The 24,711-nt window shown below is 46.2% G+C and overlaps 1 protein-coding gene across 2 annotated transcripts in view; it reads left to right on the top strand.

The window, feature by feature from the left end:
- The window catches only part of ME2 (malic enzyme 2), a 252,101-nt gene that overhangs the window by 1,204 nt on the left and 226,186 nt on the right, over positions 1 to 24,711 (top strand). The window lies entirely within an intron of this gene.

The following is a 24,711-nucleotide window of genomic DNA, read 5'->3' as shown; positions in this document are numbered from 1 at the left end:
TAGAAATGACAGCAGAAAAAAACCAATTGGCCCATCCAGTCTGCCCAGCAAGCTCCCACACGTATCTTGCCATACTTATCTTTTTCATCAACTACCAAGTTCAGGGCCCTTGTTGGTAACTGTTTGATTCAAATTTCCTGCCCTCCTCTGTCATTGATGCAGAGAGTAATGCTGAAGTTGCATCAAGCTTATTTACCCCGACTGCACAGATCAATGCCTTGTTGGATGTAGTCTGAATGTAATCCTGTTTTCCACATTTCCCCCTGCCGTTGAAGCAGAGAGCAACGCCATTTATGCATTCAAAGTGATGTATCAGGCTTAATTGGTTTAGGGTAGTAACCGCTGTAATAAGCAAGCTATGCCCACGCTTATTTGTTTACCCAGATTGTGAAGTTCAGACCTTGTTGGTAGCTATCTGAATGCAAATCCTCTTTTCCACATTTCCCCTTGCAATTGGAGTTGCATTAACCGTGCGAAGGCTTATTGAGTAAGGGTAGTAATCACCAGGTACTAGCCTCCACTCCAGTAATCCACCCCCATGGCTCTTCTCTTCATTCCCATCCTCTAGCCTTTATGGATCCACAGTGTTTATCCCATGGCCCTTTGAAATCCTTCTCAGTTTTAGTCTTCACCACTTCATGCATTCCAGGCATCCACCACTCTCTCCGTGAAGAAATACTTCCTGACATTGGTTCTGAGTCTTCCTCCCTGGAGCTTCAAATCGTGGCCCCTAGTTCTGCTGATTTTTTTCCAACATAAAAGGTTTGTTGACCATGGATCATTAAAACCTTTCAAGTATCTGAAAGTCTGTATCATATCACCCCTGCTCCTCCTCTCCTCTAGGGTGTACATATTTAGGATCTTCAATCTCTCCTCATAAGTCATCTTATGTAGACCATCCACCTTTTTGGTTGCCCTTCTCTGGACCGCCTCCAACCTGTCTCTGTCCCTTTGGAGATGCAGTCTCCAGAACTGAACACAGTACTTTAGGTGAGGCCTCACCAAGGCCCTGTACAAGGGGATCATCACTTACTTTCTCTTACTATATATTAGGGATGTGAATCGTTTTTGAACGATTAAAATTATTGTCCGATAATTTTAAAATCGTTCTAAACCGTTAGAGTACACGATACAATACAAATGCCCACGATTTATCGTCAGGAGCATTTATATTGTATCGTTAAATAGGGCACAGGAATTATTTGGGGGAGGGTGGGAAAACCGGCACACCAACACAACCTCTAAACCCACCCCGACCTTTTAAAACAAATTCCTTATACTCCCCCACCCTCCCGAACCCCCCCAAAATGTTAAATTACCTGGTGGTCCAGTTGGGGGGGGGGGGGGGGGTCCCCGGCGCGATCTCCCGCTCTCGGGCCATCGGCGCCATTTTGGCTACCACTGATAAAAAGGTGCCGATGGCCCGAAAAAAAACAACTCACCCTGACCCTTTTCAAATTACCCCTTTGCTTCTCCCACCCTCCCGACCCCCCCCCAAAACCTTTTAGATGTACCTGGTGGTCTAGCGGGGGGGTCCAGGAGCCATCCCTTCAATCGTGCCGGTGCCGGTGCCGGAGGTTTCAAAATGGCGCCGATCGCCTTTGCCCTTAACTTGTCACAGGGAGCGACGGTCGCTCCCTGTGACAAGTTAAGGGCAAAGGCGATCGGCGCCATTTTGAAACCTCCAGCACCGGCACGATTGAAGGGATGGCTCCTGGACCTCCCACTAGACCACCAGGTACATCTAAAAGGTTTTTGGGGAGGTCGGGAGGGTGGGAGAAGCAAAGGGGTAATTTGAAAAGGGTCGGGGTGGGTTTTTTTTTTCGGGCCATCTGCGCCTTTTTATCAGTGGTAGCCAAAATGGCGCCGATGGCCCGAGAGCGGGAGATCGCGCCGGGGACCCCCCCCCCCCCACTGGACCACCAGGTAATTTAACATTTTTTTGGGGGGGGGGGGGTCGGTGGGGTTTTGTTTATCTGCTCAGGCCTCACTAAAAATTTAACAATGTGAATTGGAATCGGAACGATTCCAATTCACAATCTCTAACGATCCGATTTTTCCCTCCCACCATCCGAACCTGATCGTTAAGACGATCGGGCACACGATTCACATCTCTACTATATATTCCTCTCTCTATGCGGCCCAGCATTCTTCTGGCTTTAGCTATTGCCTTGGCACATTGTTTTACCGACTTTAGATCATTAGACACTATCACCCCAAGGTCTGTCTCCTGCTCCGTGCACATCAGCCCTTCTCCCTCCATCGAATACAGTTCATTCGGATTTTCACTCCCCATATGCATGACTCTGCACTTCTTGGCATTGAATTTCAGCTGCCATATCTTCGACCACTCTTCCAGCTTCCTTAAATCCCGTCTCATTCTCTCCACTCCTTCCGGCGTGTCCACTCTGTTGCAGATCTTAGTGTCATCCGCAAAAAGACAAACCTTACCTTCTATCCCTTCCGCAATGTCGCTCACAAAGATATTGAAAAGGACCGGTCCCAACACCGATCCTTGCGGTACACCGCTTAAAACTGCTCTCTCTTCAGAGAGAGTTTCATTTACCATCACGCATTGTCTTCTGTCTGTCAACCAGTTTGCAATCCAGGCCACCACCTCGGCGCTCACTCCTAAGCTTCTCATTTTATTCACAAGCCTCCTGAGCGGGACCATATCAAAAGCTTTGCTGAAATCCAAGTAGATGACATCGAGTGCTCTTCCTCGATCTAATTCCCTAGTCACCCAGTCAAAAAAAGTGAATCAGATTTGTCTGACAGGACCTTCCCCTGGTGAATCCATGCTGCCTCTGGTCCAGCAATTCTTCTGACTGTAGATAGTTCACTATTCTTTCTTTCAATATCGACTCTATTACTTTTCCCACCACTGAGGTGAGGCTAACCGGCCTGTAGTTTCCATCCTCCTCTCTGTTCCCACTCTTGTGAAGCGGGACCACCACCGCTCTCCTCCAATCACTCGGCACCACTCCCGTTTCTAGGGATCTATTGAACAGGTCACACAGCGGACCCGCCAGCACATCTCTGAGCTCCCTCAGTATCCTGGGATGAACCTCATCAGGCCCCATGGCTTTGTCCACTTTCAGTTTCACCAGCTCTTCCCATACATTTTCTACTGTAAATGGAGTTACATCTACTCCACTCCCCTCCAGTTTCTTGTTAACTAGTGACTGTCCTTCTCCAGGGTCCTCTTTAGTGAACACAGAACTGAAGTATTCATTTAATATTTCTGCCATTTCTTCGTCTCTCTCCACACATTGATCCTTTCTACCTTTCAATTTCAATATACCACTTTGAACTTTTCTCTTTTCACTGATGTATCTGAAAAATGTTTTGTTACCTCCTTGGCAATCCTCTCTTCCACTTGACTTTTTGCCGTCTTGATTAATTTCTTCGTCTCCTTCAGTTCTACCAGATATTCTTCTTTGTGCTCCTCATTTTGGGATCTTTTATATTTCTTGAACGCTGTTCTTTTAGCCTTTATTTTGTCAGCCACCTCCTTTGAGAACCAGATAGGTTTCATTTTTCTTTTGCTTTTCTTTTTTTTTTTTTTTTGTGTAAAACGGTTTTTATTGAGTTTTAACAAAGAAAAACAGATAACAACACAGAGATGGGTTTGTTCAGATCCCTCTCTGTAAAGTGAGTCTTACACCCGACAGGGTAGCCCCCCACCCCCCCCCACCACCCTAATTTCCGCGGAGTACAGAACAAACATTAAGAACTGCGCATTCACAAGAAGTACAGCAATACAATGAGCCCCTGCGCTACGAGCCCCGTCAATCGTTCAGGACCAGACTGCGTGCCTGGGGAGTAAGCTGCTGGAGATAACAGTTCCACGTATTGGAAAAGCTGCGTCGTCTTCCGGGGGAGCCCCGGGCCACCATGCTCTCCATCGTCATCATCGCATGGAAATGATTCCTCCACGCACCAAAAGATGGGGTATCCGAGGAGCGCCAAACCTGTAAGATGGTTTTCTTCCCCACACAACATGCCTTTTGGAAAAGTAGGCGCGAGCCAGGATCTCGAACTCGGAGTGGGGAAACGCAGCCAAAAAGCACCCACAGGGGTGAAAAAGGTAATGCCACGTCTAGCAGAGCTGACATGTAATCAACCAGTCTACGCCAAAAGCGGTGCACAGGGGAACATGCCCAAAAAACATGAGACATGGAGCCCACCGCCACGAAACAGCGCGGGCACTCCGGCGAGGACGCTACTGTTAACTGGTATGCCCTCTGAGGGGACACATAAGCTCGACATAAAAATTTGAGCTGCATTTCCCGATAATACACGTTCGATGAGATCCTGGATAGACGCCTAAAACATACACGTAAAATAAAACTAGTGATCCAGAACACACCATCCCCGTTCCAGCGCGCAACCAAGGGGGAGCAGACATCTATCAGAGTTTTTTGTTGCAAGGCCTTGTAATAACTAGAAATGGAAGGGGTCCTCAACCTCTCAAAGTGGAAAACATTATCGAGCGCCACATAAACTGCCATCTCCTGAGTGTCAGACGGCAAAGCCTTCACATAGTGCCGAACCTGCAAATAGTAGAAGGTGTGTGCGCGCCCCAGCTGATACAGGGCTTGAAAATCCGAAAACTGCATGAACAACCCCTCTCGGGTCCATAAATGCCCCAGGCGGGTGATACCTTTAGCTGCCCACTGACGAAACATCGTAGATTGGGAACCGGAAGGAAACTCAGCATTACCCTGAATGGGGAGGAAGTAAGCACAAACTGTGGGGATGTGTAAGAGTTTCACCAACCGACGCCATGTACACCTCAAGGGTCGGATAAGAGCGGAAGCGTGCAGAAAGGGGGGAAGGTGACCTGCCTTAGCCTGCAGTACATACGACGGGGCCAGCGGGTGCAAGAGAGCCCTTTCCACCCAGAAAGGTGTGTAGTCAGAAGTCTCTATTAACCAATTACGAAGGATCCGCATGTTGCAGGCTAGATTATATTTAGCGAGGTCCGGGACCCCCAAACCCCCCCCCCACTCGCGGGTTCTGTAGCCACTTCAACGGAATCCTGGAAGTCCCACCACGCCACAGGAAGCGGCGCATAGCGCTGTCCACCAGGGCCAAGTCCCTATGCTTCAAAAATAACAGCACATTTTGCAAAAGATAGAGCCACTTCGGAAGCAGGGTCATTTTGATGAGTGCGACACGCCCTGCGACCGAAAGAGGCAGACCCTTCCACGCCGCCAGCTGGTCCTTAGTGTGGTGAAGAAGGCCCGGGATGTTGGCTTGGTAAAGGGATTCCGGGTCTGAGGGAAGACAAACCCCCAAATAGCGTAAGCTATCTCCCGCCCACTGCAATGGGAAGGGGCCAATCCAGGTATCTCGCAAGGTGGGGGGGTAGGCTAAGGCTGCAGATTTGGACTCATTGAGACGGAAGCCAGAGAAGGACCCAAAAATCTCAAGTACGCGCAAAAGGGGCGGCAAGGAGGATTGGGGTTTAGTGATAAAAACTAAGAGATCGTCGGCGAATGCCACGTATTTAAAGATGAGAGAGTCCATCCGAATCCCCCGTATCTCCGGTGTTTCATTGATTGCGTGCAGAAGAGGTTCCAACTGTAACAAGAAGAGCAGAGGAGACAAGGGGCAACCCTGTCTAGTACCGCGCGCCACAGGAAAGGTATCGGACTGAGAGCCATTAGCCATTATGCGAGCCTTGGGCCCATTGTAAAGCAAGTGGATAGCCTGTAGGAAAAGGCCCTGAAATCCCATACGCCGCAGGACAAAGAAGAGGTAATCCCATTCCACCCTATCGAACGCTTTCTCCGCATCGAAGCTAATGGCCAGATAAGGGTGGGACATCCACCGACTCATCGTCATGGCCGATAGAATTTTCCGAATATTAGAACTCGCGTAGCGCCGACGGACAAAGCCCACCTGATGCTCGCCAATCAAAGATGGAAGACAAACCGCCAATCTGTCCGCCAGAATTTTAGCTAAAAGCTTGTGGTCATAATTGAGCAATGATATAGGGCGATAAGATTCCGGCAAGAGGGGGTCTTTCCCAGGTTTAGGAATCAAAACCATATGGGCCGCATTCTCGTGATCTGGAAAGGAGCCCCGGGCAATTAACTCAGTAAATGTCGATGCCAAAGGTTTGGAAACAGAATCCTTGAGCAATTTAAAAAATTCCGCAGTGAACCCATCGGGCCCCGGGGCCTTAAAATTTTTAGAACAATGGATAGCAATTTGAACCTCCTGTTCGGATATAGGGGCGTTTAATTTATCCCGTTGTTCCCAAGTCAAGCTCGGGAGCGGAAGGTTGTCACAGAACTCCTGACAGCGCTGCCCATCCCAACCCTCGGAAGCATAGAGAGAAGAGTAGAACGCCCGAAAGCGGGTAAGGATGGTCTGAGTGTCCCTAGCTACCTCGGTCGGGGAAATACGTAGTGCCGGAATAAACCTGCTTGCCCTAGAGGATTTAATAAGATTGGACAGCAGTTTCCCAGCTTTGTTGCTATGTTGATAGAGCTGAAACTTATAATAAAGGAAACTTTTTTTGGCCCGTTGGTGGAGTAAGGAATTGAGAGCATGCTGTCTGGATAGGTAAAGGGCGCGGGCGTCCGCCGTATTAGACCGGATCAGAGAGGCCCGGGCTTGATGGACCTGGGTGCTCAAGGCCAGAATCCGCCTGTCGAGAGTCCTCCGGCGATGAGAGACATAAGAGATGATTTCGCCTCTCAACACTGCCTTAGCAGTATTCCAGAAGAGGATGGGATTAGACTCATGGGCTTGATTATGAATTGCAAAATCTTTCCATTTGACCCTAAGGAATTCGGTGAATTTCTCATCCTGCCCCAGAAAGTAAGGGTAGCGCCACTGTTTTGGTGAAGTAGAGGGAGGCATGAGCCCCACGTCCACCCATACCGGGGCATGGTCCGAAATAACAATGCTCTCAATCCCTGCCTCCAAGACACGAGGGAAAGCGTGAACGCTAAGGAGGAAGTAGTCGATCCGAGAAAAGGAGGCGTGTGCTCTAGAAAGATGCGTAAAGTCTCGTTCAGTAGGATGTAGGGTCCTCCAAACATCCAAAAGGTGGAGCTGAGATTCCAACATGGCTGGGCCGCGGCCCACCCCTGCGTCCCAATCGCGACTACGGGAGGCATCGAGTTGCGCGTCCCTAACAGTGTTAAAGTCGCCCCCTATGATTAGAGTGTCAGACAAATATGGAATCAGATGAGAATACAACCCACGATAGAAACGGGGGTCATATATATTGGGCGCATATATATTACAGAGCACCACTGTGTGATTAAAGAGCTCCGTGACCACAATAAGAAAGCGCCCCTGGGGATCTTTTATTTCCGCGCGGATAGTAACAGGAAGGCATTTATGGAATAAAATGGCCACCCCCGCCGACTTAGTGGAGGCCGAGGCATAGCGGACCTCTCCCACCCAAAGGCGGCGCAACTTCTCGTGCTCAACATCCGTAAGGTGGGTCTCCTGTAGGAACGCCACCTTCGCGGAGTGCTTGTTTAGGAAAGAGAGCACTTTAGTACGTTTGATGGGGGAATGAAGGCCGCAGACATTCCAGGAGACAATCCTAGTGGAATTACTCATGGGCAAAAGAAACGTCAAAGTGGGGAAAGTGGTTTCGGCCAAAGTAAGCGACAGGGGTCCTCCCAGCTAAGACCCCCCCCGCATAACCTCCAGCAGCAGGCACAATGCCAAGTCCATGCACAGTCATCCGTCTATGTCTGTCCGAATAGGGTAATGTCCTCCCCCCCGCCCCCCCTCCCCTCCACTTCCACCGCTTACCCAATAGGATCCCAGCAACTGCCCACACAAGTGGTGTGAAATCACTGAGAGCCAAAAATGTACGGGACAGTAGCGATGATTCAAACAACCCCCACCCCTCATCCCCTCCTCCCGTCTTCCCCCCCATTCCCACCCCATCCCCCCGATTCATCCAAACCATACCCTCCACTTGGAGAGCGTAGAGATCCGCATCGACGTGACCAGGCCTACCTCATGGTCAACAATTAGTCGAATACCCCAAACAAGAACACGCAACAGGGCCGTTACAATGGGTCCCCACCGGAGCGGTAGTAAAAAAAAACCATGCAATAACAACACGAGGCTAAAAGGAAATGGAACCCCGTCTCCCGCCCGCTTACAAACTAAAAAAGAATATATACAAAAAAAGGTCCCAGATGCAAATGTGGGCTCCCTCCATAAACCAGAGCCGTCAGGGTATGATAAATCGCAGAAGGGAACAGTATCTGGAAAAGGAAAATAAACCCTGCCGGATTGAGTCTCCAAGTAGGCATAACCCTGAGAGAGAGAAAAAAAAAATGAACACGTGGCCCCGGTAAGCACCTAGGGGGTAAACAAAATGGCCGAAGGTATCGCCCGATGTCCAAGCACGGACAGCCATCCGTAGCAGGCACCATAAGGACAAAAAAAACCAAAAAAAACTCTCTGCCGCTGAATAATTTGTCCGGGCTTGCAGTCCTCATCTCTCGGGGCGCACAATACTGCCCGAGTGGGAAAGGAGGGTCCAAGTCTCAAAAGGTAACCAAGACTCCAGAACGAAGATCAAAAAAAAAAAGAGAGAGAAAAAAGAAATGTCAGGTTGGTGTTCAGTAGGTCCCCATTTCTTAGTAGAACGAAGGTAAACCACAAAAAAAAAAACATCCGAGGAGCGCAAACTGCGTGCCGCCCCACGGGCTGAGAAAAGTTGAGAAAAAAAAAAGAAAAGGCTGATTCTCACCCAGCAGCTAATAGACCATTTGCCTCCAGGAAGTCTTGCGCCGCGGCCGGGGTATCAAACATATGGGGTTTATCAGCATGCCACAGGCGGAGACGAGCTGGGTAAAGGAGAGAGAATTTAATGCCGCGGTTATGAAGGGTCGTGCAGAGCGGGGAAAACCGCCGGCGTGCCTCTGAGACGGCCACCGAAAAGTCTTGAAACAGGCGGATGGAGTGATCTTGGTAAGTCAGCTGAGGTTTATTACGGGAGGCCCGCCAGACCTCCGCCTTATGAGCGGAGTTAAGGATCTTAGCTATTACTAGGCGGGCCCGCCCCGAGTTAGTTGACCTGGACCCCAAACGATGGGCTCTCTCGACGACTAACTTCCCACGCAAGTGCGGCAGATCCAGGGCCGTCGGCAGCCAGTTCTCCAGTAGCGAGCATAGCGATCTCTCTGCGATTTCTTCGGGGAACCCCATAAACCGCAGGTTGTCCCTGCGGGTCCGGTTCTCCAAATCTTCTATTTTCTGCGTGAGGGCCGCTATGGTTTTTGTATGCGACGCTAGGCTGGTAGAGGCCGCCCCCGCCCCATCCTCCAGCTCGGACACGCGGGATTCCATCTGATCTAGCCGGGGGTGCAATGCCGCTATGGAGTCCCGAACCTCCCCAAGCTCCGAATGCAGTAAAGACCACTTTTCATCAAGGGCTTCCTTGATCGCCGCTTTAATCTCCGAGACCGTGAGTGCAGGAGGGTCAGCAGCAGACTCCCCCTCGCCAGCGGTCGCCATCTTGGCGTCAGGGGCCCGCGGTTTTTCCTTCTCTCTCCGTCCGCTTTTCGTGGTCATGCCCGGCGATGTCCGACACCAGGTACGAATGGTGGACATGCAATAGATAGCAGTAGATGGCCCTGTTAGAGTCAAGAGCAATTTGCGCGATCAGATGGGCTACGATAGGCGAGGCAGGCCTGGGAGCCAGTGACTTTCACGTCTTGCCGGCTCAGCACATCACGTGATCCCATTGCTTTTCTTTACTTTTCTAACATATAGATTAGTTGCCTTGGTAATTGCTCCTTTTAGATTGGTCCACTGTTGATCCACATCTCTCTCTTTCTCCCAGCCTTTTAGTTCTTCCTCCAGGTACTTCCCCATTTCATCAAAGTCTGTGTTTTTGAACAGCAGAACTCGGGTTTTTGTGCTTCTTTTTCGTGCCCTTTTTGTGATATTAAACCATACCATTTGATGATCACTGGTGCTGAGGTGGGCACCCACCTGGACGTCTGAGACATTATCTCCATTAGTGAGCACTAAGTCGAGTATAGCTCCTTCTCTCGTGGGTTCCATTACCATTTGTTTGAACAGAGCTACTTGCAGGACATCTACTATTTCTCTACTATTATTAGATTCTGCAGATGGGATTCTCCAGTCTACATCTGGCATATTAAAGTCTCCAACGATCACCACTTCTCCCTTCTTTCCTATCCTGTGGATGTCTTCAACCAGATTTCTGTCCAGCTCTTCCTTTTGGTTTGGAGGCCTGTAAACCACTCCAATAAAAATGGATGCCCCGTCTTTTTTTTTAAGTTGGCCCATAGTGCTTCTTCATTGCCCCATCTTCCTTGCAGCTCAGATGCTTGGATATTGTTTCTGACATAAAGAGCCACTCCTCCCCCTTTCCTATCCTCTCTGTCCTTCCTTAACAAGTTATAGCCTGGTATAGCCGTATCCCAGTCATGAGATTCTGTAAACCAGGTTTCCGTGACAGCAACAACGTCCAAGTCTGCCTCCACCATTAGGGCTTGCAGATCTGGGATTTTATTACCCAAACTACGAGCATTTGTGCTCATAGCTTTCCAGCTTTCTTTGTTCAGGTTACTGCTGTTCCTGGACTCCTTTTGTGACCTCTTTAGTTGAGTTTTGTTATCCACGTATCGCTTTGCATTTGTGCAAGGGAAGAGATTAGTGCCTCTGATGACAGTCATCCATCACCGTGAGCTTTTTTTCTTTCGTTTCTGATCTGGAATTTCTCTATGCATTGGGTTTTTTCTCTCTTTCCGATAACACTTCAATCTTTTTCTCAAGGAATTCTTCAGAATTTAATACAGAGAAGGCTTTTTGTACTTGTTGCACTTGATACAGTGTGTGTCTCCGGAACACAGGTCTAATTCTACCAGAGCCCACTGTAATACTTTTTAAGTTCCTTAATGCCTTGTGTGAGTGGGGGGGGGGGGGGGGGGGGGGTAGTAGAGTTGTGGGCTGCACAGCTTTCAATAATGGGTGTCTGTGGGTTACAGGTCTTATCCTACCTGAGCCCACAGTAAATCTTTTTCCTTGAGTTTTGGTTATTCAGTGGTAAGGGGAAATTATTTCCTGAATAATGTACATAAGCATACAATGGAAGCAGTGCATGTAAGTACTGTATCTTAATATGTTAGGAATAGCCTGAAAACCTTATCAGTTTGTGGCCCTCTGGGATTGCAGTTTGACACCCCTGAGTAAACCAAAACATAGATGCTATTTGCTGGGATGGCAGCAACCCAAGGGCCAAGAATCTATTTATAATGCTACAAAGGATATTCCAATAATAACTTGCAATGTCCTTTCAACCTGCTTTGCTCCTTTTTTTAAATTTTTAAGTTGTCATGGAATCAGAGAGAAAAATGAACTGGAAAGTGGATGGTTGTGTGGCTGGAGGTCGAGGGGAAGTTGAGCTGGTTTCACAAGCAGTGCATTATTGACTGTATTTCTTGATTATTCCTGAAGTGAGACCAGTCTGTTTTTCAAGACTTTGGTGCAGAGTTCCCCAACCCTGATGACCCTATAGCCAGTCTATTTTCAGGATATCTACAGTGCATTAGATACATTTTTAGGTCCACAGGTACTTTTGACTGCTGAAGGGAGGAAAGTTTTCCACCTGGGGAATTAGATTCTTTGTAGGTTGTGATAGCTTTCTTGGGACCAGTAATCCAAAGATGATATAATTGTAGGTGGCTATATGGATAATCTTATGGTATAGGTAGCACCAGTCCTTGAACACCACAAACAGGATATCCACAGTAATAAATATGCATGAGATAGGATGGAGGCAGTTCATGAAAATCCTATGCAGGGGCGGATTGCAGGAAAATGTCAGCCTACGGGATTTTTTTTCAGAACCAGCCCTCGGGGTATCAGACTTCATCAAGAAATAGGGTCTGGTAGCTTGTGTTTTCAACAGCTCCCTAAAGCTCACCCCTTGAGAGGTGCATCATGTGACTTGGAACTTGGCAAAATTGAGCCAAAAAAAAAATCTTATAGATTTCACATTTTCCCTAAATAGTAGAGTGCATCCTAGACCTGGAGTGCACCTCTGTTCTATCTCCCTTCCATCCATGCAATTTATTTGGCTCCCCACAAGTTTGGTTCCATCTCTCATATATATAATATTTAGATAGATCCTGGATTCCTGGTCTGGTGCTAGTCGCTTTCCAACCAATCAGCTCTTGAATCAGTTGCCAAATAATGAGACAATCACACTGCCAGCCAGTGTCAGACAAACAGACACGCACGCTCGCTCTGAAATAGAACATACATTACACATTCTGTTGCTCCTCAAACAGAGACACACCCACATACTGAGCAACAAAGAGTGTATGTGTCTTTGTCAGAAAGACTTACACCCACACACACTTTAATGCAAAGTATGAGTGTGGATGGGGAGAGCCACTGACCCAAAGCAGCACAGCTCCAGATGGACCTGCTTTCCCATGTGGAGCCAGTGCAGTCAGGGTTGTTGTAAGAGTATTAGGCACCATAGATGAACTTTACAGTCTTACATGACCTCTAGCCCCACCTTCCCCATACACAATTAATATTTATGCATTTATAAATAATTTTACATGAAGGACACCCAAAATACATAAGAACATGCCATACTGGGTCAGACCAAGGGTCCATCAAGCCCAGCATCCTGTTTCCAACAGTGGCCAATCCAGGCCATAAGAACCTGGCAAGTACCCAAAAACTAAGTCTGTCCTATGCTACTGTTGCTAATAATAGCAGTGGCTATTCTCGAAGTGAACTTAATAGCAGGTAATGGACTTCTCCTCCAAGAACTTATCCAATCCTTTTTTAAACACAGCTATACTAACTGCACTAATCACATCCTCTGGCAACAAATTCCAGAGTTTAATTGTGCGTTGAGTAAAAAAGAACTTTCTCCGATTAGTTTTATATGTGCCCCATGCTAACTTCATGGAGTGCCCCCTAGTCTTTCTATTATCCGAAACAGTAAATAACCGATTCACATCTACCCGTTCTAGACCTCTCAGGATTTTAAACACCTCTATCATATCCCCCCTCAGCCGTCTCTTCTCCAAGCTGAAAAGTCCTTACCTCTTTAGTCTTTCCCCATAGGGAGCTGTTCTATTCCTTTTATCATTTTGGTAGCCCTTCTCTGTACCTTCTCCATCACAACTATATCTTTTTTGAGATGCGGCGATCAGAATTGTACACAGTATTCAAGATGCGGTTTCACCATGGAGCGAAGCAGAGGCATTATGACATTTTCTGATTTATTCACCATTCCCTTTCTAATAATTCTGTTTGCTTTATTGACTGCTGCAGCACACTGAACCGATGATTTCAATGTGTTATCCACTATGATGCCTAGATCTCTTTCTTGGGTGGTAGCTCCTAATATGGAACCTAACATTGTGTAACTATGCAGTCTTCAGACATGTACATTATTTTTACATGTGCTGCTGTAGTGCCAACCAGAAAACCCTGCCAAAAACAAAAACACATGGAGCCTATATTTCTCGTCAATAAATTAAAAAGCCATGGGGTAGGAGGTGTTGTCTTGATATCAATTGGTATCTGGTTAAAAGTCAGAAAACAAAGTTGGACTAATTGGTCAGTTTTTTTTCAGTGGAGAAAAGCTGAATTGTGATGTGCCCCAAAGATCTATCATGGGACCAGTGATGTTCAATTTTTTATTAGTGATCTAGAAAGGGGAGCATCAAGTGAAATGAACACATTTGCAGATTAACACAAATATTTAGGATAATTAAAACACAGGCAGATTATAAGGAAGTACAGAAGGACTTTGCAAGACTGGAGAATTGGGCATCTAAATGGCAGATGAAATTTAATATGTACAAAAGCAAAACAATGCATAAAGGGAAAAATAACCCTAATTTTACATATACAATGATGGATTCTGCATTACGAATAACCACCATTGTTAGTTTCAGCGAGTATCCCCTAATTTTTATGTTGTTTGAAAGGGTAAATAGCTATTCTGCTCCACTCACAATCATATCCTGCCTCAATTGTCTCTCTTTTGACTCAATGCACAATCAAGTTATGGAATTCACTGCCTAAGGATGGGATCATGACAGCCAGCATAACTGAATTTAAAAAGAATTTGGATGAGTTAATGGAAGAAAAGTCCATAATTATTAACCAGGTGACTCAGGGAGACCCACCATTTGTCACAGGGAGGTAGCAGCAAGAAATTGAATCTTTTAGAGACTGGCCACTGTAGATGGACCTTTGGTGTGAGCCAGCATGGCACTTATGTTCTTATGGCAGTAGGCCTATTTTAATGCTTGCTGGGTGTGGGCCTGGACCTCAGAAAGAGTTGGGTAAACTGAATTACAATATAGTAAATCTCCACAGCAAAACAGCAGTAACTGCTAGCACGCAAACAGTCATACCTATAAAAAGAAAACACGGTAAATATTACATCAGACTCTAAAACACCAATACACCTCCTATTGGGAAACAAAAACCAGTCAAGGTGTATTAGATCCCTAAACAAAAATTACATGCTAGCAGAATAATTCACCTCAATTACACATGGAGACACAAACAGACCTTCAAACACAGAATAAAAAGGCCTTCAAGTATAATCAGAAACATCCAGACAAAAACTGAACTGGAAACCACAACAAGCCAATGCAACAATATAAAAACAGAATCACCATCTTTCCTCATAAAATATCAAACAAAATCAGAAAATATATAACTTCAATCATAATAGTAAAACATACTAAAAAAAAAATATTTCAAAACAGTTGACAAGACATCCAATTATCGGAAAATAATAAAATATTTTAAAACAGACACATTTAATAACGTCTCATAATTTTAAAATGTTAGGGATTAAAAATCCATCACTCGTTATACCTAGGAACTTTTGATTCCTATCACCCTGAGATGTCATGGATCAGGCAGGCACAGGGGTGAACACAAACTCTTCTCTCTTACATGCATGCACTGTCTAACACACATGTTCTTCTCATACATACTATGTCTTATGCACTCTCACAAACACACACTCTCACACATGCACACTCACATATGCTCAGTGACACACAGGCTCACACATGCTCAAAACTCACAGCCACTCATACATACTCAGTGACTCTCTCTCATTCTGCCTGTGAATAAATGTAAAAAATATATTTTACTTTTCCATTGGTGATCAGGGGATATTCAGGCAGGGCTCCAAAAGAATAGGGTCTGGGTAGGCGCCCTGTTGTTACTGCAGCAGGTAGTGATTCCTATCAGTAGCAGCAGGTTGGAAGGCCCAGATGCTGGCAGGGGGGCACTGGTAATTTTTTTTTTTTTTTTTTTGTAGCGGGCCGAGCATGACAGCAGTCATACCTGGGAGCAGCAGGAAGTGCTCAGCCCCCTGGTGAGGTAGTCCCAGGAGGTTTGTGTGTTCCTATCTCTGGCAGAGGAGACTCGAGACCAAGCAAGGCAAGGCAGGCGTGAGGGAGGCAGCGGGAGGAAAGAAGAGAAGCAAGCGCAGGTGGCCACCTTATTGCTGCCGTCGTCGTGTGAATCCAAAAATGAGAGCCTCGGAGAGTTTAAAAAAAAAAACCAGAAAACTGCTGCGGGGCCTACCAGCGGCTCCCAGTTGAGCAGCTCCCACGCTTCAGCCCCGTTGGCCTAGGCTCCTGTGGCTCCAGTCAGCGGCTCACAGTAGATCAGCTCTTTTCTTCAGCTGCGACAGCATGGAAGGCAGAGGCAAGCTGCGGGAAGAAGCGGTCAGAGTAGTTCCTGCCTCCGCGGTGCTTCGTGGGGGGAGGAGCGCAGGGAGCACATCCAGGCCCATGCTACCTTTGTGCTGAAAATTAAAAAAGGCAGCTGAGCAGATAGAGTCCTACGGGGTGGCAAGCACAGCGACTCCGCAGGCATGGGGGACGCTGTGACCAATACCAACCACGTGATTAGGCTGACCTGCCCCTGATCCTATGTCATGCATATTCATTGTAGATATCCTGAAAACCAAACCTGTTCACTGCATTTCAGGGCTGGAGTTGCTTATGCCTTAGTTTATTAAAAGGTTTATTAAAGAATGCTACAAGGTAGAGTACAGAAAGAAAACACAGAATGCAACACATAAAAAACATATACTATATACACAATGGGTTTCCAGCATATGCAGATTTAATCTTATGCATATTCACTGTGGCTAACCTGAAAACCCAACTGGTTAATTGTGTATCCAGGATGGGTTCGGAAAGACATCGCTCGTAATCTGCAACCGGGTATATTAATGTGCCACAGGGTATAGTACAATCTCTCTCCCGTTGTTATATGCTATGTATGTCTTCTAGTAGCAAGAGCTTTTTTTGTTTTGTTTTTTTATTGATGTCATTTGTTTTGCTTTTTTTTTTTTTTGTGTACACCAAATCAAAACAAAAATATGGAAGCATATCCCTACCAATAACTAAAGTATCTAAAGTTTATATTTTTCAAGCATATTCACTGTGGATGTCCTGAAAGCCTGGACTGGCTGTGGGGTCCCCAGCACAGGTTCGGCAAGCCCCGCTGTAGAAAAGTGAGGTCATGCATGTGTATTGCTGCACACACCTGCTCCTGCGTTTCTGAGAAAAGTGGTACAGTACATAAACCGATAACCATGAGCAATCACCAATGCTGCACAACATGAATTAGTTACTGGCAAACCTGGGTCCTTTGCAGCTTGTGAAACATTAATTAGAAGCTTCAGTAAAAATGTATTGTGTGGTTTAATATTTGTGTGTGTGTGTGTATGTGTGTATGTCTATCTATCAAATCTATACCACAGCGTTGAAGCGGAGAATATATTATTCCAGCGAATTTCTCATAAAAACTGCCTATGATGCTACCTTTGTAGAAACTTTCAGAAAGCCAGCGGTATATCTGTTTACTCCTTCAAGATGCCAAACATTAGATGGCGAGACAGAGGCCTCAAGTTGGGGTACCTATGCGGCTTTTAGCATTGTGCTGGTCTTCATGGGTGCAAACAAGCTTCTTAGCAATGTAGATAGGGTTACCAACTGTTCCAGATTTTCAGGACAGGTTGATTCCGGCCTGGTTTTATGCCATTGTATGCTGGGATTTATTCTGATTTCCCTATGGCATTCCCTAAGAAAAGCAAGACTATAAGTACTAGCGTGCAGGGGAGTAAAACCAGGACTGGATCAACCTGTTCTGAAAATCTGGAGTCAGTTGGCAACCCTAGATACCCTCATAATAGTTTATATGACATAGTCAAGTAAGAACTTCATATGCAAACTTCAAGATTAGATCGTTCTCACTATATTTTCTACTTATTCATTTTGTGGTGTGGCTGATTACATATTTTAATTACATTACAGGTGGTTGTTTTTTTTTAAGGCGGTACTAATTACATTTTCTTGAGGCCTGTTGGCACAAGTGTCACAGGCTGCAAGACTGCTTTGTGGGTTTCCAGCAAGTTATGAATTGGCTTTTTTTTTTTTTTTTTTACCACTTATTTATTTATTTATTTTTTAAAGATATAATTAGAAAGACACTTCAGAATACTGTAAATAATGATACCTCTGTTAAGTTACTATAGCTTTGTTTCTTCTTCCCCCAGTTGAGCAGCCTTGTTTTATTGTAACTGCATTGATTCTCTTCACTTGTTCAAGGTTCAAAGTTATTACACCCCCTGTTATTTGTAAACCAGCATGATGTGATTGTATCATGAATGCCGGTATAGAAAAACTCTAAATAAATACATAAAATTGATATAAATAATACAGAAGAAAAATTATACAAACATTTTTTGTTTCACTTTAGTAGTGATTTTTTTGTGATTTATTCACATCAGTACCACTACAAATGGACTGTGTTTTAGTGCTGCCACTGGGTGTTATTTATCTATCTCATAAATCCCAAGTGTTATATAAAAATGTCCTTGTTGACAGATTACTTTGTTGGAGAAGGCACCAGTCCTTATTAGATATCTAAAGGTTGGTATGGTGGATGCATAAATATGGAATGCGTGTGTCTGTCTGTCTGTCTCTCTCTCTCTCTCGCATTTTATTAACCACGTAGTACCAATTTGTGCTCTAAAGCAACTGTGATAGTATGCCAGCATGGGATGCTAAGAATGAGGTGATAAGATGCTGGTGGAGAATAATGGAATGAGATGAGTATTATTAGAGATCTTTTGCACAAGATAGTGGCTGTCAGGCTGCCATCGAGTGGAATCCGATTTCAAAACAAAATCAAAAGTTGATGACTGACAAAAAGCGGCAGGAGAACTGTGGATGAGCAAAGGAAGTGAGAGGCAGGGGGGTGGGATGGGGTAATTAGAGGCAGCATCCCTGGCTGACTCAAGGAGTAGATGATTTTACCTGGGAATAGAACCAAGGCCCTTGTCTTGGTGGCAAGTGCTGCGCATTGCCATGGAAGTTTTGGAAGGTCAGCTGGGCCCCGTGCACAGCTGGCCAGGATAATGAAGGCTCAGGCGCGCGTCGGGAGCAGGGTAAAGCGGGGGGGGGGGGGGGGGGAGCACAAAAGGAGGCAGTTAGGTCAGGCAGGGGTCAGGGAGAAGTAGCAGAGGGCGTGGAGTAAGGAGGAGGGGTAGGCAAGGCACGGCTGCGGTATTGGCAGGCTGTAATTGGTGGGAAGCCCAGAGGGGGATCTTGAGGGGGCGGAGTCTCGGGGCAGGGCGGCGTTGGTTTCACTTCGCCGCGACTGCCCTGAGAGCCGGTCGACTGTTTTCCCTCCCACCCACCCTTTTCTAATTTGTTTGGTTTGTACTTGTTGTTTCCTTGCTTGTCGCAGTTGGCGGATGGCCCGAGCCGGTACAGCTTGTATAGCATAATGAGTAAGATGGAATTATGTGGTAATTAATGAATGGTGGACAACTGGGATAGTTGTCGGATGTGGATTCCTTGCTCGTCAGTGGCGGGAGTCCCCTGGTCTGGCTCCTTGCTCGTCAGTGGCGGGAGTCCCTTGGCCTGGCCCCTTGCTCGTCAGCGGCGGGGGCCGCCGGGTTGGCTCCTTGCTGGCAGATGGCGGGGGCCGGAACCCGGGAAGGGTCGAGGAACGAGCCGTGTGGCTGGCGGGGGATCGTCCTGCTAGAGGAGTGGCGGACGATGGTCGGAGATGCTGTTAAAATGTTATGTTAATTCAATGGCTCGGACCTCCAAGTTATTAAAGCTGCGGCCCAGTTAACCCAAAGTTTGTTGTCAGTTGCATTTATTCAAGGTGTGAAAGGGGGTGGATGCGAACGAGCGATGTCCTGGATGCCTGCATTATGTTTCTGTGCTCTTTGTAAGTTGGACTGCTGCATTATTTATAGATCATGCAAGTTCTTGACAAGTCTGCAGAATTGTTTGTTGAAATATCTGTTGCTGGTATAGGATTATGGTAACTTTAAAGGTATATATGTAGTTTGCTGATTTTGTTTATAAACCAAGCAATGAGCTCTCTGTAAAATGATAACTTGGCTTAAAAGGTTAGGGCATTTGCTTGAATAACAGGTGTGATTTGAATAACAGGTGTGATTTGGGTGAGGATGATCTGCTGTGCTCTCCTTGATCACCTGCCTCAGTCACAGAACAGCAGGCTGGCAAGCAGAGAGTATGTGCTGTAATATCTGTTTAAGGTGAAAAAAGAAAAGTATATTGATTGTGCTAGATATTGATGGGCAACTTAACTGGAAAAAAAATACCACAGTCATTTATGTAAATGAAATGGTTGCTTTAGCCTTTAAGCTTTTTCTCCCAGTAGCCTTTGTAATTTTTCTCATGAGTGCATATGTCTACAAATCCGGTCAAGCTTGTTGACTATAGACTATTTGCTCATTCTTAGATAGTAAATCAGTGAGAAGTAGGGTTCAAGATTGTCATGCTAATGTAATTTCTTTCAGTTTGTTCATGTATAGCCAGAATCTGCTAGTATTCACTGCAGCTTTTTTTTTTTTCCTTAAAATAACTCCACTAGCACATGTAATCCTTTCACCTTTCTGAACTAGGGCACACATTTCCTTCTATTCATTTCTCTTTCCGTTTTTCATATAACGCTCACAAAAGAGGATAACATTACCTCTGTAATAGTGTTCTAGAAGGAACAAAGGCTTTCTCATGAGGAAGCAGTAGTGTATTGTATGTGTCTGTGGGAGATGAAATTGAGACATGGCTGAGCTTTTAAATCTGAAAAAGTGCAATGATTTGCTGACCTTCCTTACAGAGCATGGTTCTTGTAGGATAGCAGTCCATGTAGGCTATCATGGCCCATTGGATTGTAGCCTCTTGTGCACTGAATGACTAAATACTGAAAAATGATTGCACAGTGAAAGAATAACAGTATTATTATTTTTCTGTCGATAAGCAGGCAGAATTAGTCTTAATTTTGTGGGTGATATCATTCAGTGGCACCCAATGGACCCTTCTCTCCTAGCTAGTAGAGCTTTGAGCCCTACTGAGCATGAGCCTCCTCAGGCTTTTTTTGTCTGAGGTTGAGCATGGACGGTTCTCTCTCTCTCACTCTTTATTTTTGGAAAAAAAAAATGTATTTTTTTTTCATTGCTTTGCTGTCTTTGTAGCACCCCAACAGCACTTTTAAGTGCTACCTAATGAAAAAAAAATGACAGAGAAAATGAGAGCACCAGCAGAAGAAAACTTCAGAATCTTCTGGAACGATATTGAAGAAGAAACCAACTGTGAGTAGGTTCAAGACCTGCAGATGTGGACAAAAATTGTCCATTACAGATGGCCATCTTCTGTTATCGCTGCTTAGGACAAGACCATGACCGACCAAATTGCCTGAACTGTGGCTGAATGTTCCTGGCGCTCTCAGTGTATGAGGGCCTGCTTTGCTTCCATGGAGACAATAAGTCCTCCTCCAGGAGTGCTTTGTCCTCTCTTTTGACGATGCACGTCTCGAGCGACCATTAATCTAAGACGTTCTGCTTGGCTCAACGTACTATGTTGGGGTGGAAGGGCAAGGGTGCATTGAAGGTGAAGAGGAAGAAGCTGATGGACCAGCCTCTGGCCTTAAAGAAAACTTGGATGCACCAGTTGCATTGGTGCCTGCAAGTCAAACTCAAAAGCCTCTTAAACACGGTGCCGATATATCGAAACTGGTGAAGCACAGCATGTCAAAGTGCCTGGCGCATGGCCCATCAGAGTGGTCGATGCAAGTCATGTCAAAAGACCTGACTCACAGTGCATTGGAGCGACTGCATAAGGCATCAAAGCTACTGGTGCATTGGAGTACCCAATGCATGGCATTGGGTACTCCAATGCACCAGGGAAAGAGCCTTCACCATCGCAGGCCCTGCCTCTGGAACTCCCTCCCCACACACCTCCGTCTTGAACCCTCCCTGCCCACTTTCAGAAAAAGCATCAAGACATGGCTCTTCAGACAGGCCAACAAGACATGGCTCTTCAGACAGGCCAACCCCCCCCCCCCACCGCAATTCCTGTACGCTCCTATGGATTTCTCTCTAACACACCACCTGAATTAGCTTGACATAAGTTAATTGTATCACACACTGCTGTAAATAAGTTATAATGTATAGAATATACAATGTAAATAAGTTATAGTTTTAAATTATCACACCTCTGCAGTCCTTCTGCTGTAAATACCTCCTCCTGTAAATACCTCCACCTCAATTATGGCTACTCTCCTCTACTTTCTCAGCTGCTATCCCTTCCTCCTCTATCTATCCCGCTCCCTGTTTTTTGTAATTTTCCTCCTTTCTCAAGTTTTATTGTAAACCGGCGTGATATGCCCGCACGAACACCGGTATATTAAAAGCTGTTAAATAAAAAATAATGAAACAACCACATGGCACTTTGGAGTTCCATACATATTCCGCAAAATCACAGCATTCAGCCCATGTTGCCTGATACATGTCCACTCTTGGGGTGTGTCAGTGTCCTCCTTGACGCATTCCAGACAAAAGCTGTTGACTCCGTCAACAACACATGTATTGACACACAAGAAAAGCCACCGACCCTCCTCGTTGTGTTTGACCTCTTCGCATCACAGTTGAAAACACTCCGAAAAACAGAAACATTTACCATCACCGCTTGCCCCAAAAGGCCGAAAGCCAACAGATGATAGCTACGGGGACTCACAGATATTGGAGGTGGCTTTACCTCTTCATCTTCTCTCAAGACAATCCTTATATTCAGATGAAACACTTTTTTCTCCTCCTTTGTTTAGAGCATTGCCAGTCTCTCAGCTTTTGTCTCATGGTCTTCACCTTGAGACCCCATACCCGATATGCTCCATCATACCCGATATGCTTCACCTTGAGACCCCATACCCGATATGCTCCATCCATATGCCTTGGCATCAACAAGACCACTGGTTGACCAACAAGAGCCTATCCTAGTACTGGAGGAATATGGTCCCCCTCCAACTCTCAGCGCAAAGAGTTCCATCTTCTTTGGACAATCTCAGTGAGATAGAGAGAAGATTATTTGCTTCCTTGCCAAACCCAGCATCTCAATATTCTCTCCTGCCTTTGCACTTGACTTGACAGAGCCATTATTGCCTCACTCACTAGAAAGTGTAGTTTCAGGAGTTCCTCTGATGCCTACCTCTTCAGATTCTTCCCAAGCAGTAGTTATCTCACTTGGGATGCAGTTCTGAGCTTCAGCCATCTTCAGTATGGCTATGCTAATTACCCCACTCCTCCTTACTTAGATCACACTCTCTTGCCCTTTTAGGGCTGATGTCCTCAGGCAGCCCTATGGACATGCCTTCTGACCCATTTTAGCCTTGACTGATCACATGTCCCCTCCAGAGAATCTGATGCATTCAAAATCTGTAGTAAAGATGGGCCGTATCCTTGAACTCCTGGTTTGTAAGGACCCAGATCTGTGTTCAGAAGGTTTGGGAATCTAAAAGATACTGATTTCCCCTCTGAACAAACCTCTCTACCGACACATGGCATCCTTAATAAGCATCAGCTTAAGATGTGGAAAACTCCACACTCTGGCACTATGGCAGCCAGGAAGCTGGATCTCAAGTTCTGAATGCAAAACTTTCCTGGCTATGGGGTAGTCCAACTCCCTCATCAATCAATAGTCATCGCGTTGGCACTCGAGAGCTAAAAATACCAGGTTGCATTCCAACTCTCTGCTGGCAAAGATATCAACTGTTAGATGCTTTTGGCAAGAAAGTGTTTCAAGGCATTATACTGGCCTCCTACATTGCTCGCCATCAATTCTATATGGTTTAGTATATCGATACATATATTCAAAGCTTGAAGCCCTTCATCCATTTAGAAGTCCTCAACCTCTACAGGACTTAGAGCCAGTAAGACACCTTCTAAGAGCAGTTTGTCATTTGACACCTTAGCTGGAACATCGGTTTCATCTATAGGCGCGCGGCATATGGCATGGATCAGAGTGAGTTCAATTCACGAGGATGTTCACAACAAGCTAGCTGACCTTCCCTGCCTTGGTGGTGATCTCTTTGGGGAAAACTGCAAGAGACTGTTTCGCAGATAAAAGACCAAAATGTGGTGGTCCAGTCCCTTTCCACCACAGCGGATCCTCATCCTCCATTCTACTCATATAAAAGGCCCTATTACAACAAGCGTGGGTATCATCCCATGCAACACCGCCTTCCTCCTCTTCAATCTTACAGACAACAATCACAGGTATCAGCCAGATCATGCCAATGAGACTGTCACCAACCCAAGACAAAAGGTACTCCCAATTTTTGAACCCCAGGGTTCTAGAGAACTTCAGCCCGGTGGAGGCAGAGTCTAGTTCTTTCTGGAACATTGTAAAGCCATCCTTACCTATCACTGGATCCTGAATATAATCCAGCACAGGTACCGTTTACACTTTTTTCTGTTATGATTAAGCGGTGTTTGGGTGGATCCTTGGGTACTGTGGCAGATGACCATGCCCACTGGGAGGAGCCCCGTGAGGAGCCACAGTAAGAGGCTAGACTCAGAACGCACAAACACAGTTCTTTATTGTACAGCTTGAAGAGTACCACCAGAGGTGGCAGTAGTGAGGCAGTCTGGTAGTAGCAGTCTCAGGGACCTCGGCAGAGGGCGCCCTTCTCACCCCGTTGGTAGCCGAAGCAGGTTTCCCAGCAAGGTAGTACTGTGGATGAGATAGACTGAGAGTAGAGTACTCACTAGGTGTTTGCTGTAGGTATGCGATTCCACCAGGTTGTAGAAGATAATGCAGGCAGGGAGAGCAGGCCCTCGAGGAGCGAGTACGTGTTCCCTGTAAGGCACCTGAAATAAAGCAGAGGGCCCCCGAGGAGCGGATAGCCAGGTTAGCAGTTACCCCGAAGGGCAGAGAGAGAGCTTCCAGCGGCAGAGTAGCGTAGACAGGAACGGATTCAAGTCCTTACTAACTCAATGAGCTAGCAAATTAGAATAGGTGTTATAGGCGGATGGTGTGACGTCAGCAAAGGGGAACGCCCCCGAGGTTCATGCCAAGGTTGGAATAAAGACGTGGGTGACGCGCGTGCACACCCTAGTAGGTACCTGGGAGGAGCATGGCGGGAGGCTGCACCATAGCCGTTCTGGTGATGCCGGAGAGGTCGGCTTGTAGACGTGGCGGTATTCCTAGGTAAGCGGGAGGAGACGTGAGCAAGGTGAGGCAAATGGGGCGAAGCCGTCTAGTACCGATGGACGCAACACTTTCAATGGTTGATCTTGCCGCATCTCACCACTATCTCGGTAGATCCTTCACACCTGCCTCAGCTCCACCT

This window comes from Rhinatrema bivittatum, chromosome 1 (assembly GCF_901001135.1).
Source record: "Rhinatrema bivittatum chromosome 1, aRhiBiv1.1, whole genome shotgun sequence".
Classification (NCBI taxonomy): Eukaryota; Metazoa; Chordata; class Amphibia; order Gymnophiona; family Rhinatrematidae; genus Rhinatrema; species Rhinatrema bivittatum.
This window is presented reverse-complemented; position numbering and strand designations above follow the sequence as displayed.